Below are 18,840 nucleotides of genomic sequence, written 5' to 3' on the forward strand. Positions count from 1 at the left end.
AAAAAAAAAAAAAAAAAAAGTTATATATATATATATATATATATATATATATATACTAGAAGATGTACCCGGCATTGCCTAGTATTAAACCTAGCGTTAAATTCCCTTAAAATAAATGAATTAAAAAAAAAAAAAAAAAAATTTTTTCTAAATAATTCACTTCTTGTAAGTAAAAAAAAATTTTTTTCTAAATAATTCACTTCTTGTAAGTAAAAAAAAAAAATTTTTTCTAAATAATTCACTTCTTGTAAGTAGAAAAAATTTTTTTTCTAAACAATTCAATTCTTGTAAGTAGAAAAAAAAAAAATTTATTCTAAATAATTCACTTCTTGTAAGTAAAAAAAAAATATGTTTTCTAAACAATTCAATTCTTGTAAGTAGAAAAAAAAAAAATTTTTTTCTAAATAATTCACTTCTTGTAAGTAAAAAAAAAAATATTTTTTCTAAACAATTCAATTCTTGTAAGTAGAAAAAAAAAAAATTTTTTTCTAAATAATTCACTTCTTGTAAGTAAAAAAAAAATATTTTTTCTAAACAATTCAATTCTTGTAAGTAGAAAAAAAATTTTTGAGCTGAAATCGAAACCAAAACTTAAAGACAGTGAGTCAAGTACGATAACTATTAGGCCAGCTTGCCAAAATCTCCAGAAAGTGTTTTCAAACTATAAGAATATTTGTTGAGTATACAGGTTGAGAAGTGTCCTCACACACACATTCGTATATAAATAAATAAAAGAGGGGGAGGGGGACTTGTTGGCTCCTTGCTAAACACTGAACACTATAAGGTGAAGTAATCCTAGGAAAAGAATGACACCCTCCCCTAAATCTTGGTGTAAAAGCTAATGCAAAGAAAACAATTCAAAAATTCATTTCTTTATTTCATTTCATTCTTTTTTTTATTTTCTTCAATTTTGTCGACAAGAATCTCATCCGTCGAAAGACCTTCGCGTCAGATGAAGATGATAGAGTTCTGTCAGTGTTGGATTACAATGACGAATGGCACCGATATTTTTCAATACCAAAACATGAACCAAATACAAATTCCATTTTATAAATCCAAAAACCCAATATTTTTATTTAGAATTGTGTGGCCTGTTGGAGAAGCCATTTAACAACCTGTCACCAGTTAAATGGTCAAAATACCTGAACCATTTGGCAAGATAAAAGAAAAAATAAGTATATATATTTATGTATGTATGTATATATATATATATATATATATGTATGTATCTATATATGTATGTAAGTATCTTATATATATTATATATATATATATATATATATATATGTATGTATCTATATGTATGTAAGTATCTATATGTATGTAAGTATCTATATATATATATATGTATCTATATATCTATATGTATCTATATATCTATATATATATATATATGTATCTATCTATATATATATATATGTATCTATATATCTATATATGTATGTAAGTATCTATATATGTATGTAAGTATCTATATATGTATGTATATATATATGCATATATATATGTATCTATATATATATGTAAGTATCTATATATGTATGTAAGTATCTATATATGTATGTATTTATATATGTATATATGTATGTAGGTATAAATTTTTTTTAGAAGTTTCACACTTGTTGACACAAAACCATATTTACAAAATAGTTGCACTCAAAATTACGTTTCTGCATTTTTGAGATAAGGATTGATTTTTTTTTTCTTATTTGTATTCTGCGGACTATTGTTCTCATCTTAAGTGTTATTTGCACTACGTTTCGGTCGATGTAACCTCCGACCTTCTTCAGGTATATCTTGTCAATAGAAAAATCTGCACAGAATTTCAAACGGAATCCTTTATTTAATTCACGGAGATAACATGCTCTTGTTCAGTCAGCCATGACTGGGTAGACGTCCTAAGTAATTCGCAATTGTATTTTTCATGTCGTCTGCACTGAGTAACATTACAACTGAATAGTGGATAAAGCTCTTGGTAATATTGTAAAGTTACAATTAGGACTATGACAAGAGAATATTCTTATTGTTTTGACTCTCGAGTATATATCCAACACAGTTAGACAAAGTTAATCAATATTAAGTGATATATACTCGAAAGTCAAAATAAAAGAATATTCTTTTGTCATCATAGCCCTAGTTACAATCTTCGAGGTTAAAGGTTCAATCTTCGGTATGGACGACACTCAAAACAAAATTGCAGAATTACTTGAGACTTCAGTCATCGCTGATGAAATGAGAGGATGCTACCCTCATGGATGAAATGAGAGGATGCTACCCTCGTGGATGAAATAAAAAATTCTGGTCAAAATTCCGTGCAGATTCACAAGTTTGACAAGATAAGCTTGAGGTAGGTTGGATGTTACCTCCATCGAAACGTTGTGAAAAGACCATTCAAGATGAGAACAGTAGTCGGAAGAATTGAAATAAAACAAATTGTTTTTTCAGTCGTTGAAATGACGGAGACAACATTTTTACTTTTGCTTGAAATTATATTCAAACATTTTTTTTTGCATTTCTTCAAATATTTAGTTTTCACCCGAGTAATTTTTTTCAATCCGTTTTCTGTCTTCGGGTTTTTGCAATGTTCGTGTCTTTTTTGCTGCCCTTTTTCTTCTTCTTCTCCTTCTGTTCAATTTGTTTGGCCAGTTGCCAAGCGAGGATGGCACTGATGAAGAAAAATGGCGACAAACACAGCAGCACATAATAGATAAATTCCCACGGACTTGTGGCCGCCCACCGCACGAGCTTTGCCAACATTTCATTCCAATCCCAACCTTCGAACATTTTGATGTAGTTGTGTCACCTGCAGAAAAAGAAAAAATTAAAAATTAAAATCCTTAACAATATTTTTTTCTTCAAATAATTTCAAATACATTTGTAGAATAACATCCTCCGAAAAATTGTTTTTCATTATGCGGCGTATGTGTGGTCCCCCTCTGGTGCTGCATGTGAGATGACGCCACAAAAAATAGTGAAGAAATGATGAATGTGAGAAGTGTGAAGGGCCAACGTTGCCTTCACATTTTCGCCACGTTTCAGAAAAATCTAATGGCAAAAGTTATGGGGTAAAAAGTGCCATTTTTTGCAATTTGACCTCCTGGAAATGCTGAATCCCAGTGGAAATGGACAAATGGTGCAGTTTCATGCCGTAAGACATGTATATTTGAATTCAGTACCATGGAAAACCACTATATAGACATACATATCAAGTTTTTGAGTAATATGAAAAAAAAAAGTTCCAAAAATGCATTTTTTTTTTTGGGCCCTAAAAGTCCCAGAGGGATGCGAACCAGAATTTTGCCAGGGTCACTCATAGTGAATTTATATTAAGAACGATGGCCTCCACATTTTGGCCAAGTTTCAGAAAAATCTAATGGATGGATCAAAAGTTATGGGGCAAAAGCGTGTCATTTTTGGCTATTTTGGGACATTTTTTACCTCTTTTGAGCCCCTGGGGACGCAACAGGAATTTTTGCAAAATAATTTTTTTACTGTGCACATCTATTTAATAAAATACAATTTGTGGCAGAATTTCAGGAAAAACTAATGGACGGTTATCTGGCAATAGTCCGGACTAATGGACGCACATAAGCCACTGAAAACATAGGTCCCTCTCCGATAAATCGGGGGGGGGGGGCCAAAATAGTAACAACTGTTCACTAAATGTCTTATCAGTCGCCGACGGACAAGGTAATAAAGTCATCAGTAATCATCTCAAAAAGTAACCTCGTTCCACCATCAAAAAAAAAAAAATTAGCTCTCATAGCTAAATTATATACAGAGTGTCCCAAAATGATTTCACACATTTATTGGTAAAAAAGAATTAAAGAAAATATATTATTTTTATTTTTTAAATGTACGTAGAATGCCATTATCTTTCAGTCTTACATATTAAATCGATCAAATGTTTCTCATCATTGCTAACACACGATTGTAGACGTTCACGGAAGTTTTCAATAACTCGATGGATCATTTCGGGTGGAATAGCAATTTCAGAACGAATAACTTGTTTTAATTCTTCAAGAGGTCGAGAGCGATGGTTGAATGCTTTTGAAAAAAAAAAAATCACAGTGGTTTAGATCAGTCGATCTCATGGGTCAACCAATATCACCACACAAAGAAATCAAATGATTTGGGAACATTTCTTTAAAAATTGCATAAATACAGAAATATAAATGAATTTGGATCTAATTAAAATAAAATGGTATTTTAAATACATTTAAAAAATAAAAATAGAAAAATTTCTTTATTTAATTGTTATTTAATTTTTTTTTTTTTTACCTACAAATGTGTCAGATTATTTTGGGACACCATGTGTGTGTATATATATATATATATATATATATATATATATATATATATAATCTTGTTTTCCCAACTGCTGGAAAACCGCCTCTGTGGTACCAGTCTTCAAGAATTCTGGTGAAAGAACTGACCCACTAAATTATCGCCCCATTAGCCTCCTCCCGCTTTTCGCCAAAATATTTGAGTCCTTAGTTAATCAAGCCCTAGTCCAGCACCTAACATCTGCTAAACTCCTGACTGACAAACAATATGGATTCAGGCAAGCCCGTTCAACAGCAGATATCTTAACTGTAGTTTCTGAACGTATATACCGTTCATTGGATAAAACAGGGGAGGGTAGAGCGGTGGCCCTTGATATATCTAAGGCTTTTGACAGGGTATGGCACGATGGTCTTCTAAGGAAAATTAGATCATATGGAATCACTGAAAGAATTCATAATGTAATTAAATCTTTCTTAAGTAATAGAAAAATCAAAGTTGTCCTCGACGGTCGTACATCCAAACAATATGACATAAATGCGGGAGTACCTCAGGGGTTTATCCTTGGACCTCTATTATTCCTGATATTCATAAATGACCTCCCTGATAAAATTGTTTCGGAGATGGGTATATTTGCCGATGACACCACTCTCTATAACAGATATGAGGGGAAAACAAATGAACACATATCTAAAGAAATGGCAGAAACACTAGAGGATGACCTCCAATCCGTAGTGGAATGGGGACAAAAATGGTTGGTCACATTCAATGCTGCTAAGACTAAGCTTGTTTCCTTCAATAACTACAAGAAACCTTCTCTACCACCAATAGCAATGGCCAAGAACACATTGCCTGAAAGTACTTCTTTTAAACTCCTCGGCCTAACGTTTACAGGGAATATGAACTGGAATAGATACATTGAGAGCATTGCCAAGGCTGCTGCAAGGAAGGTTGGCTCCCTCTACCGTGCTAGAAAACTACTTACGCCTGACAGTATCCTATACCTCTATAAGGCAACCATTCGCCCATGTATGGAGTACTGTTGTCACATCTGGGCTGGTGCATCTGCTTCTTGTCTCTCGCTCCTGGACAAGGTTCAAAAGAGAGTCGCCAACCTGATAGGTCCTGAACTGTCGTCTAGGCTTCAGCCTCTGTCCCATCGACAAGATGTTGCATCCCTCTGCCTGTTCTACAAATACTTCAATGGTGAATGCTCTGACGAACTGCAAACACTTGTACCTCCCCGACGTAACTACCCCCGACAAACCCGACAAACTACTAAGTCTCATCCCTTTACAGTAGAGATCCCTAGGTGCAAGAAAGCCTTTTACTCCAATAGTTTCTTCCCCAGAACTGCGGGTCTTTGGAACTCCCTTCCGGGATTCTGCTTTCCCAACTTCAATGATATGCAGAAGTTCAAGTGTAATGTTAACAAACATCTTTCTACTCTTCTCCCTTCATAATGACCTCGCTAATTAAGTCCCTAATAGTAGCCCCCTGCTTCAAAGTGGCACTGTGCCTTGTTTGGGGTGAAAATTGAATAAAAAAATAAATAAAAAAATAAAAAATAAAATAAAATAAAAATAATATATATATATATATATATAACTACTTCATTTACTCACATAAAATTAATATACGAAAGTATAAATTTATGCGTAAACTTTAAGTATTTACTTCAAAAGTGCTCAATACGTAGGTAGAGCTTGTTAGTAAGTTATAAAATATATATGGCGATTAAGCTACACTGAATATTTTGCCTTTCATTCACTTGAGGACTCTTCAGACTTATGTGCATAAGCCTGAAGAGTCCTAGAGTGGATGAAACGCAAAATATTCAGTGTAGCTTAATCGCCATATATATATATATATATATATATATATATTAGTCATCCACATGCAATACTGTTTCCTTGTATCACAGACTCATCAGTGCAGCTAGACTAGCACCTTTCCCTAACCGGGGATTGAACCTGCACCCACCGCATTGAAAGTCAGCAGTTCTATCTATCGGCCCATGGGATCAGTACTCGCAAATGACCTTTACAAATGTCGAATTAAATAAACACTCGCCTACTGCTTTTACAGCTTTTTAGCCGTTTTAGTAGCGGCTGATATACATCTACCCAAAGGGGGGGGGGCTTATATATGAAAGGATTGTGCTTATGGGCTGTAACAACGTAGTTATGGAATATAGAAATGGTCTATGTAAAATAAATGAAAGACCTTCAAGAATTTTCAATTATATATTATATTATTTATTTCCGAACATAGTGTATTGCATAGGCACCGCCAAAACTGGGAGGGGGGCAGGTAAGTACTTTTTGACGGACCGTCTTTTTAAAAATCTACCAAAAATCAGGTAATTATCCAATCAATACGAAGTTTTCAGCGATTATTAAGAGAAGAATGAACTTTATAACAGTACACTTATTTTTCATAAACAATATTTATATATATATTTTTTTTTGCTTACAAAACCCCCCCTTGTTTTGAAGTGGGAACAAATATGCTTAAAATAATCATCTGAAACTGAACAAAACATATTGTGTTGTTGTAAGGGACAGAATTATAGATTAAAAAAAAAAAAAATTGTTTGCATACCTTATTTTGACGTCTGAATATCAGAACTTCGATTGTGTTTAATTATATATATATATATATATATTTTATTTTTGCTTACAAAACCCCCCTTGTTTTGAGGGGGTTCCAAATATGCTTAAAATATGCTTAAAATAATCATCTGAAACTGAACAAAACATTATGTTGTTGTAAGGGACAGGATTATAGATAAAAAAAAAAAAACTTGTTTGCATACCTTATTTTGATGTCTGAATATCAAAACTTCGATTGTGTTTAATTATCCCGCTTTTGAGTTTTGAAGTGTGAAATTCGGTGAATATGTTAAGTAAAATAATTAATTTAAGTTAAGCAAAACAAAAAAAATTTTTTTTTAATATTTATACGAAAAAAGCCATTTTAAAAAATAAATTAACAATTTCTTTTTAGCGAGCCGAATAATGCATGACCATTACTAAACAGGGCATGCTTTGAAGAATCGATACAAAGAAAAAAAAATTTGATAAATATTGTGCCCTTTGTGTTAAAAATATCATTTTTTCAATCAAGTTTGGAAACGTTTGCCGCATTTCGACTACTGTGGACCAAACGCGCTGAAATAATTTTTTTTATTCTGCTTTAAATTGCCCCCCCCCCTCCCATTTTGGATAGTCTAGCCCCCACACACATACACATTAAAAACCAAACTCATACAACTGGTCACCCATCTGTTGTCTTAAGTTAATATAAATTTTATTCATTTTTTTTTTGAATTTTTTACTCTATTTTTTTTGTCGTTGTTGCAGATTGTTTAAAAACAAAAAATAAAATAAAATAAATAAAAAAATAGAATAAAATATGTAAAAATTAATCGGAATAAGAATCACAGTGAAAATGAAATTCAAAACATGACTTAAAACATCTGGCATGCGATATTTTTATTCACATAACAGGACAAAACAACCTTTATCTTCGACAACTTGAGACTACGTCGAACAACAAGTAAGAAAAAAGAAAAGAATGTCTTGTCAAAACATTCTTCATGAGACCTTTACTATAAGCTGAAAATTAGACATTTTAAATATTTTCGTTTTTTAAATAAATATTTATTTAAAAAATGAAAATATTGCATCTGTGATCATTTAAATGGTGGAGCGGAAGTATATCATCTAGCATGCTTTGAATCGATCGGTTACGTTCACCATTTGAAAAGTAAGAGATTTTACCAATGCAACTGAATAAATATATGTATATATAAAATATATGTATATACTTATTGATTTGTAAATCGCCACTTGTTCTCGTCTACTCTCACCAACAATGACTATATTTCATTCCTCACATTGTGACAGCCTTCTAAATCTTTACTATATATATATATACATATATTGTTACAAATATGTGAAAAAAATATATAATTTGAGACAATAATTACTTTTAATATTATAAAAAAAAAAAGTCGACAGAGAAAATTCTGTTTTATCGTGCTTTATATTGTCGGCTGCTCTCAGTGAATTTGTAAACATCCGGAAAAAGAAAAAGAGAGAGAGAGAGAGAGAACATATGAAAATACAGCGAGGGGACACCTATAAACTGTAAAGAAAGAGAGAGGGGGAGAGAGAAGATATGAAACTAGAGAGAGGAAAAGCCGCAGGCATCCGCCTCGCGTATTATTGAGCGAGTGACGCGAGAGAGATGTAGGTACATACAGTGAGAGAGAGGACGCCAAAGAGAGAGAGAAAGGTATACCATTAGAGAAAGGGAAAGGAGCGGCGCAGGGTGGCGAGTCAGTGACGATATAGCAGCCGAGGAGGAAGGTTAGGGAAGCGACAGTGTTGGCGATGGTGACGGCGTTTGTAACGCTGATGGCGACGAAGAAATGAACGATATATTTTGACGACAGAGAAAACGAAAAAAAAGGCGATAATGAGAAATGACGATGTATCCCATGGACGAAGGAATGAAATTGTTTCAAAAGAAAGGAATGCGACAGAAATATTTAAAACCCGGCGCTGAGTGAATCGATTGTTTATTTTTCTATCTCTATATCTCTCTCTCATATATGAAAAACAAAAACACAAACAGGATGTCCTTCCATTTTGGAGTTAAAAGCAGACGACAGGATGTGAACTGCTTATTTCTTTTGCGCAGAAATTCTCTCTCGAATCTATTTCAAGTTTGTTTGTTCATCCAGTTACATATTCTCTTTTACTTTCGTTACAATATATTTTTATATATGTAAATAAAATTGTGTTAATTTTTCCATCGGCCTCGGTATTGTTATTTGGATGTGTTTTTCCTGTCTTGTGTTTAGAAATGTCTTTCGAGAAAATGGATATATCCCTCCCGTATCTAAAAACCCGGGAAAACTAATTTCTTTTAAATAATTTTTTATATTTTGTGTTACGACTTTTACCCCTAGACATTCCGGGTCGTAACAATATAAATAAATAATGGAAAAGAAATCGTTGCCACATTCTGGCAGGTGCATCTGCTACTAGTCTCTCACTTCTGAACAGGGTTCCAAAGAGTTGTCAACCTGATAGGTACTGAACTGCTCAAGTGCTTAGAGTTCGTCAGAACATTCACCATTAAAGTACTTGTAGAACAGGCAGAGGGATGCAATATTTCGTCGATGGGACAGAGGCTGAAGCCTAGATGACAGTTCAGGACCTATCAGGTTGGCGACTCTCTTTTGAACCTTGTCCAGGATTGAGAGACAAGTAGCAAATGCACCTGCCAGAATGTGGCAACAGTACTCCATACATGGGTGAATGGTGGCCTTATAGAGGTACAGTATGCTTTCAGGCGTAAGCAGCTTTCTAGCACGGTAGAGGGAGTCCACCTTCTTTGCAGCAGCCTTGGCAATGCTCTCAATGTATCTGTTCCAGTTCATGTTCCCTGTGAACGTTAGGCTGAGGAGTTTAAAGGAAGTACTTTTGGGTAATGTGTTCTTAGCCATTGCTATTGGTGGTAAAGAAGGTTTATTGTAATTATTGAAGGAAACAAGCTTAGTCTTAGCAGCATTGAATGTGACCAACCATTTTTGTCCTCATTCCACTACAGATTGGATGTCATCCTCTAGTGTTTCTGCCATTTCTTTAGATATGTGTTCATTTGTTTTCCTGTCGTGTCTGTTATAGAGAGTGGTGTCATCAGCATATATACCCACCTCAGAAATAATCAGGGAGGCCATTTATGAATATTAGGAATAATAGATGTCCAAGGATAGATCCTGGAGTTACTCCCGCATTTATATTGTATTGTTTAGATGTATGACTGTCGAGGACAACCTGGATTTTTCTCTGAAGAAGGATTTAATTACATTATGTATTCTTCCAGTGATGCCATATGATCTAATTTTCCTTAGAAGACCATCGTGCCAAACCCTATCAAAAGCCTTAGATATATCAAGGGCTACTGCTCTACCTTCCCCTGCTTTGTCCAGTGAACAGTATATATGTTCAGTAGGCACCGCCAAAACTGGGGGGGCAGGTCAGTACTGTTTGACGGACCGTCTTTTTAAAAATCTACCAAAAATCAGGTAATTATCCCATCAATACGAAATTTTCAGCGATTATTAGGAGAAGAATGAACTTTATAACAGTGTACTTATTTTTTATAAACGATATTTATATATATATATTTTTTTGCTTACAAAACCCCCCCTTGTTTTGAAGTGGGAACAAATATGCTTAAAATAATCATCTGAAACTGAACAAAACATATTGTGTTGTTGTAAGGGACAGAATTATAGATTAAAAAAAAAAAAAAATTGTTTGCATACCTTATTTTGACGTCTGAATATCAGAACTTCGATTGTGTTTAATTATCCCGCTTTTGAGTTTTGAAGTGTGAAATTCGGTGAATATGTTAAGTAAAATAATTAATTTAAGTTAAACAAAACAAAAAAAAAATTTTTTTAATATTTATACGAAAAAAGCCATTTTAAAATTTTTGATAAATAAATTAACAATTTTTTTTTAGCGAGCCGAATAATGCATGACCATTATTAAACAGGGCATGCTTTGAATAATCGATACAAAAAAAAAATTTGATAAATATTGTGCCCTTTGTGTTAAAAATAGCATTATTTTTTTCGATCCCGTTTGAAAACGTTTGCTGCCTTTCGACTACGGTGGACCAAACGCGCTGAAATAATTTTTTTTTATTCTGCTTTAAATTGCACCCCTCCCATTTTGGGGAGCCTGGCCCCCACACACATACACATTAAAAACCAAACTCATACAAATGGTCACCCATCTGGTACTGGCCAGCCTCAGCTTAATAATACATTGAAATTTTCGTCACTGAAAAATAAGTTTTTTTGGCCTGTTTGGTCTTCCATAGTTTTCTTCTTATAAAACGCAAACATAAACAGAGTCGATCTAGACTCTACATCGACGCGAAATATCTGGTTAGCTATATGAATAAGTGGAATTATTTGAAATTCAGGTACTTATATTATAATATTTTTGCATATTCTCTTAGAAAATCATCCTAAATCTTAGACAATAAATAAATAAATTACTTATTTCAAAAACCTTTTTTTTTAAATATTTATGTACGTTTTTTGTGCAAGACAAAAATATCAATTGTTAACTTTTTGGGAAAATTTAACATTTAAAATTGAATTAAAAATAGTAGAAAAAGTTTTACATTATTCTGTTTTCTATATGATAAAATTCAGGGTTTTATATTTCTGGAAAAAAAAAGTTACTCAGAAATAATGGATTTTAATAAATGTGATTTAGTTTTAAAAAACAACAACAACTTGATTTTGCGGCCATTTTTGGCGGTGCCTAATGTTCAGAGATTACAGTTAGGATATCTGATGTGGAACGAACATGCCTAAATCCATAGTGATTGTCGGTCAGAGGTTTAGCAGCTGTAAGGTGATGAGTCCGTAATTAATAAACCCTAGTCCATCACTGACTCAATTTTGCAAAAACAGAAGACTAATGGGGCGATAATTTAATGGGTCAGTTCTTTCGCCAGAATTCTTGAAAACTGTTACCACAGAAGCAGTTTTCCAGCAGTTAGGAAAGCAAGATTCGTTAAGGCATTCGTTGAAGAGAACTGGAACGACCTTAATTAATTAATGAATGCTCCCTGGAATGTGCTACGTTTTTTTTTTGTTTTGTTTTTTTTTATTCAATTTTCACCCCAAACAAGGCACTTTGAAGCAGGGGGCTACTATCAGGGACTTAATTAGCGGGGTCATTATGAAGGGAGATGAGTAGAAAGATGTTTGTTGACATTACACTTGAACTTCTGCATATCGTTGCAGTTGGGAAAGCAGAATCCCGGAAGGGAGTTCCAAAGACCCGCAGTTCTGGGGAAGAAACTATTGGAGTAAAAGGCTTTCTTGCACCTAGGGATCTCTACTGTAAAGGGATGAGACTTAGTAGTTTGTCGGGGGTAGTTACGTCGGGGAGGTACAAGTGTTTGCAGTTCGTCAGAGCATTCACCATTGAAGTATTTGTAGAACAGGCAGAGGGATGCAACATCTCGTCGATGGGACAGAGGCTGAAGCCTAGACGACAGTTCAGGACCTATCAGGTTGGCGACTCTCTTTTGAACCCTGTCCAGGAGCGAGAGACAAGAAGCAGATGCACCAGCCCAGATGTGACAACAGTACTCCATACATGGGCGAATGGTTGCCTTATAGAGGTATAGGATACTGTCAGGCGTAAGTAGTTTTCTAGCACGGTAGAGGGAGCCAACCTTCCTTGCAGCAGCCTTGGCAATGCTCTCAATGTATCTATTCCAGTTCATATTCCCTGTAAACGTTAGGCCGAGTTTAAAAGAAGTACTTTCAGGTAATGTGTTCTTGGCCATTGCTATTGGTGGTAAAGAAGGTTTCTTGTAGTTATTGAAGGAAACAAGCTTAGTCTTAGCAGCATTGAATGTGACCAACCATTTTTGTCCCCATTCCACTACGGATTGGAGGTCATCCTCTAGTGTTTCTGCCATTTCCTTGGATATGTGTTCATTTGTTTTCCCCTCATATCTGTTATAGAGAGTGGTGTCATCGGCAAATATACCTATCTCCGAAACAATTTTATCAGGGAGGTCGTTTATGAATATCAGGAATAATAGAGGTCCAAGGATAGACCCCTGGGGTACTCCCGCATTTATGTCGTATTGTTTGGATGTACGACCGTCGAGGAGGACAACTTTGATTTTTCTATTACTTAAGAAGGTTCTTCCAGTGATTCCATATGATCTAATTTTCCTTAGAAGACCATCGTGCCATACCCTGTCAAAAGCCTTAGATATATCGAGGGTCACCGCTCTACCCTCCCCTGTTTTATCCAATGAACGGTATATACGTTCAGAAACTACAGTTAAGATATCTGCTGTTGAACGGGCTTGCCTGAATCCATATTGTTTGTCAGTCAGGAGTTTAGCAGCTGTTAGGTGCTGGACTAGGGCTTGATTAACTAAGGACTCAAATATTTTGGCGAAAAGCGGGAGGAGGCTAATGGGGCGATAATTTAGTGGGTCAGTTCTTTCACCAGAATTCTTGAAGACTGGTACCACAGAGGCGGTTTTCCAGCAGTCGGGAAAACAAGATTCGTTAAGGCATTTATTGTAAAGTTTGGACAGAACTGGAGCAACCTCGGCAGAGCATTTTTTTAATAGCACAGCCGGGATGAGATCTGGTCCACATGCTTTTGAGGTGTCTAGGTTTTTTATAATAGCATGTACCTGAGAAGGGGTGATTTTCAAATCGTCTAGTGAGGCGTCTGTTCGCAGAGGAAAATCAGGGAGTGAGTGGTGTGCCACTGGTGTGGTGTGGTGTTGGTGTACCGAGTTCAGTGTGGAGTTTGAGGCAAACCGACTGGCAAGCAGATTAGCCTTGTCAGTTGCCGTGCAAGCAACCTCATGATCGTTTGATAGTGGGGGAATAGTTGACTGTCCATTATTTTTCATGTACCTGAGAAGAAGGGGTGATTTTCAACAACATCGGAGCCGATGCGTATTTCGCTTTGGGGGGGGGGGTCCTCTCACTCGTGTACACCAGCCGAATTAGATTGCTTAATATTCAGAAAACTACTTATTTGCGGAAAATTTGAAAGTGCACTGGAGGCCACCCGAAGACTTACCTTTAAGAAGTTGATTACGAGGAGGTTGAAAATAATGTGGGCCCTCACTCGTGCATCCGCCTCTAATTTACAAAAAAAAAAAAAAAAAAGTGGTGGGGGAGACTCTGGATTGAAACCAAAAATTAAAATTGCCTTGGTCTAGAAGGATTTCTTCTTCACTGGCTGAGGACGGGGGAAAAAAGACAAAGTATGGAATGTCACGTTTCTTAGATTGGAGCCGGCATTTTGAACGAATCGCAACAAAACCAACATTCATTTCAACCCGGTTCATCAAAAAGGGAAAACACATTTGATATTAATTTGTTTAAACGTTTTTTTGTTTTTTTTAATAAAATTAAAAATAAATGATTTTATAAACATTCAAACGAATCTTTTAAATAAAGTTTTTTTGTTTTTTTTTTAATTGTTAAAAATCGACATCGTTCAAACCTGCGACTACTTTTTCTTTCAAAACATCAAAATTGATGTCAACGTGAATTTATAAAATTCCATTTTTTTTTTTCATAGTTCGATAATTTTAAATAAAATAGAATTTCGGCAAATATTAAACAGAAAAAGATGTAGGATTAAAATACGTGGTGCGAGCGAAATTATTAAAACAAATCCACAAAAAAAAGAAAAAAAAAGACTTTGTTTAAAAGAAACCGAAGAAAAAGGCGTGTCGATGCAAAAACGTGAAAATCGGTTTGGAACGAATAAAAATAATTTTGAAAACCGAAAAAGTTACCTGAAAAACTTCGGCAATAGTTTTTAGCTTCAGTCAATATTTTCGTTGATTGCTGAGTTCTTTGTTTTTTTTATATTTAAGTGATCGAATCAATTTAAATCCTGACGAATTCGACCGCGGCTTAAAATGGTGTGGGAAGATGACAAAACAAGGGAGATAATTCACACAGATTTTATTTTATAAAAAAAAAAAGGGCAGATAATTTGGAAAGGCAGACAAGTTATTGTCTCTTGATTCTTTTTTCTTTCTTTCTGTCAACTTCGTTCGTTCGTCAGCTTTATACCGATTAATTTTTCACTCAAGAGCAGGTTTTTACATCTAAAATAGTGAGCATATTCAAAAGGTCAATTAGATGGAAAGCACTTGGCATCGGATGTTTGTTGTGCCAAGCAGGATCAACTTCTGGAATACAGTGATGTTGTATTTGATTTCCAAAGAGTTCAACTGTTTCTGAAAATCATCTGAAATTGAGCTAAACGTACATATGATGATTGGCACGATGGAAATTTTCTTGTTCCACAACCTAACAATCTCTATCCAAATTCTTTGATAATTCCATAGTTACTAATTCTTTCTGCCTGTTAAGTTGATAGTAATTGTCTGTATTTTTGAGATGAGGTGTTTTCATTGATTGAGATTGTCGGACTGACTTCCTCATCTTGGTTGTTATAGTCACAACGTTTCGGCCGTTTTGCCCTCCGGCCTTCATCAGGTGTTTTGTATCGAACTGGGGAACCGTTTGTTAGGAGTCTCGAACCCAACCTTTTTTTTATTATTACGGGGGTACCGTGTTCGGACTCCAGCTAGGCTCTGGGACATAGTTGCTGATTCTCTGTTTCGAATGTTACTTTTCACTGCCTTCATTCAGGATTGAACTCAGCACCTTTGGGTAACTGTAAACTTTGATACAACGTCTAGGACCACTCGGCAATATGTCACTAGGACAAAACACCTGATGAAGGCCGGAGGGCAAAAACGGCCGAAACATTGTGACTATAACAACCAAGATGAGGAAGTCAGTCCGACAATCTCAATCAATGCTAAGTTGATGTCGCTTGGGAAAACCACATCAATAATTTGGCATTCATTGGTCTTTTTGGTCACAACTACAATATCCGGTTTCCTGTGAGTTATCTCTCGGTCACATTGAATCATGAAATCCAAGAGAATCTTAACGTCCTCATTTTCCACTACCCCTTCTGGGTGATATTGGAACCACTTGTCCGTCACTTGGATTCCAAACTTTTGACATAAACTCCAATGCAGATTTGCATATACTTTGTCATCGCAATGTTTGTACTCTTTTTGAGCAAGTGTGGATCACGCGCTTTCAATGTGTGACACCGTTTCAAGAGTTACACCACACAACCTGCACTTATCAGAACAATTGTTTCTGTAGATGTTTTTATTTATTGCATTTGTATTTAGTGTCTGCTCCTGAGCTGCAAATATAAGATTTTTCTGTTTCTCTTTTCAAGTCACCTTTTCACATAAAATTCCACGTGTCCTGACATTTTTGTGCTTTAGTATCTCGCTCAAACTAACCATGAAGTTTCATTTTTTCTGTTTCAATTCTTTCCTTGTACTTCTGCTCATCGCCCAATGATTCTTCATCTAATTCTTCCACTTTTGTCAGTGCTGCGAGTAACACTTCATGACTGTTAGCCACATAGTAATTCACACTTCTAAGCTCTCTCCGACACATTCTTCAATTGTAATTCTTCTTCAATCTCTCTTCCTTTTTTTTTTTACTCGTGATGCACAGCTTAAACACATCAGAATTTAGGTGAAGTGATCCACGCTTGACTAATAGTTATTGTGTATCTTTATCTAGTTGTTATATTTCCTTCTGTGTCCATCCTACAAAAGCTGCGCTGTATCGAATTACAGCGTGAATTGATGTCTGTGAACGGATTCCTACCATTTAGTCACGATTTCAGGAGTTTGAGTTTCTCCATATAAACTTTTTTTGTTTTCCGTTTCATTTTATTACAAAGCATCACATCAAGTTCAAGCACCCCCAGGTTTTACACACACATCTTCATATACTGTCCAAAGTTCTTCCTCTGAGGTCATCAGATCTAAGCTTTTCTTTAAGACACCCAATATGAATCCATTGTATTATTTCTCTCCATGCAACGCATGTCCTTAATCCTCTCTGGCCAGGTTAAATGTACAATTTGACTTCCAAATTAGCCTATTTCTGGCCAGGTCTTTATTGATCACTCCTTCTCTCGTCCATTCTTATCACATCCTCCTATGTTTTCCTTGGACTACCTTTGTCAACCGAACCTGCTGACTCAACTCTTTGACATATACTGACATAAGAATTCTTTAAATGTGACCATACCATCAAAGCCTACCATTTCGTACACATATTCATATACTGTCCAGGTTCAATCTTCTTCTGAACTCGTCAAATTGAAGCCTATCTATAAAATTCACATTTCACATCCTATTATTCTCATATCATTTCTCTCCATGCAACACATATCCTCAATTGACCAGATTTCACTTCCATAGATCAGCACACTGCATGATCGATGTTTTTGGGAGTTTGTTTTATAAGCAAAATAGAAACGTGTAATTCGTTGACAAAACAAATGAATAGGCAGAGTGCACATTACTAAGGAAATAGTTTTCACGACGAGTTTGAATCTCATGTAAGTGTAAAGGATTTTTTAAATGTTTTCTAAATAATCTATGCATTAATATGATATAATATAATATCATCTATGCATTAATATGATATAATATAATCTATGTATTAATGATATAATATATGTATTAATATATAATCTATGTATTGATATGATATAATCTATGTATTAATATGATATAATATAATATCATCTATGTATTAATATAATATAATCTATGTATCAATATGATATAATATAATATAATCTATGTATCAATATGATATAATCTATGTATTAATGATATAATATATGTATTAATATAATATAATATAATCTATGTATTAATATATAATCTATGTATTAATATAATATAATATAATCTATGTATTAATATAATATAATCTATGTATTAATATGATATAATATAATATAATCTATGTATTAATATAATATAATATAATCTATGTATTAATATGATATAATCTATGTATTAATATAATATATAATCTATGTATTAATATGATATAATATAATATAATCTATGTATTAATATAATATAATCTATGTATTAATATAATATAATCTATGTATTAATATGATATAATATAATATAATCTATGTATTAATATGATATAATCTATGTATTAATATAATATAATCTATGTATTAATATGATATAATATAATATAATCTATGTATTAATATAATATAATCTATGTATTAATATAATATAATCTATGTATTAATATAATATAATATAATATAATCTATGTATTAATATAATATAATCTATGTATTAATATGATATAATATAATATAATCTATGTATTAATATAATATAATCTATGTATTAATATGATATAATATAATATAATCTATGTATTAATATAATATAATCTATGTATTAATATAATATAATCTATGTATTAATATAATATAATCTATGTATTAATATAATATAATCTATGTATTAATATGATATAATCTATGTATCAATATAATATAATCTATGTATTAATATAATATAATCTATGTATTAATATGATATAATATAATCTATGTATTAATATGATATAATATAATCTATGTATTAATATGATATAATATAATCTATGTATTAATATAATATAATCTATGTATTAATATAATATAATCTATGTATTAATATAATATAATCTATGTATTAATATAATATAATCTATGTATCAATATAATATAATCTATGTATCAATATAATATAATCTATGTATTAATATGATATAATATAATCTACGTATTAATATAATATAATCTATGTATTAATATAATATATAATCTATGTATTAATAAAATATATAATCTATGTATTAATATGATATAATATAATATAATCTATGTATTAATATAATATAATCTATGTATAAATATAATATAATCTATGTATCAATATAATATAATCTATGTATTAATATGATATAATATAATCTACGTATTAATATAATATAATCTATGCATTAATATAATATATAATCTTTGT

At 33.1% G+C, this 18,840-nt stretch overlaps 1 long non-coding RNA gene across 1 annotated transcript; it reads right to left on the minus strand.

Annotated features, from left to right (window-relative positions):
* Positions 1 to 2,315: 2,315 nt before the first annotated feature.
* On the minus strand, positions 2,316 to 14,847 carry LOC145280140 (uncharacterized). Its single transcript, XR_013868556.1, has 2 exons — positions 14,683 to 14,847; positions 2,316 to 2,803 (listed from the first exon to the last, which is right to left on the minus strand). It is a non-coding gene; the product is annotated as an uncharacterized LOC145280140 (long non-coding RNA).
* Between the last annotated feature and the right edge of the window lie 3,993 nt (positions 14,848 to 18,840).

The sequence above is a fragment of the Euprymna scolopes genome, chromosome 7, assembly GCF_053919585.1.
Source record: "Euprymna scolopes isolate OS-2025 chromosome 7, ASM5391958v1, whole genome shotgun sequence".
In the NCBI taxonomy this organism is placed as follows: Eukaryota; Metazoa; Mollusca; class Cephalopoda; order Sepiida; family Sepiolidae; genus Euprymna; species Euprymna scolopes.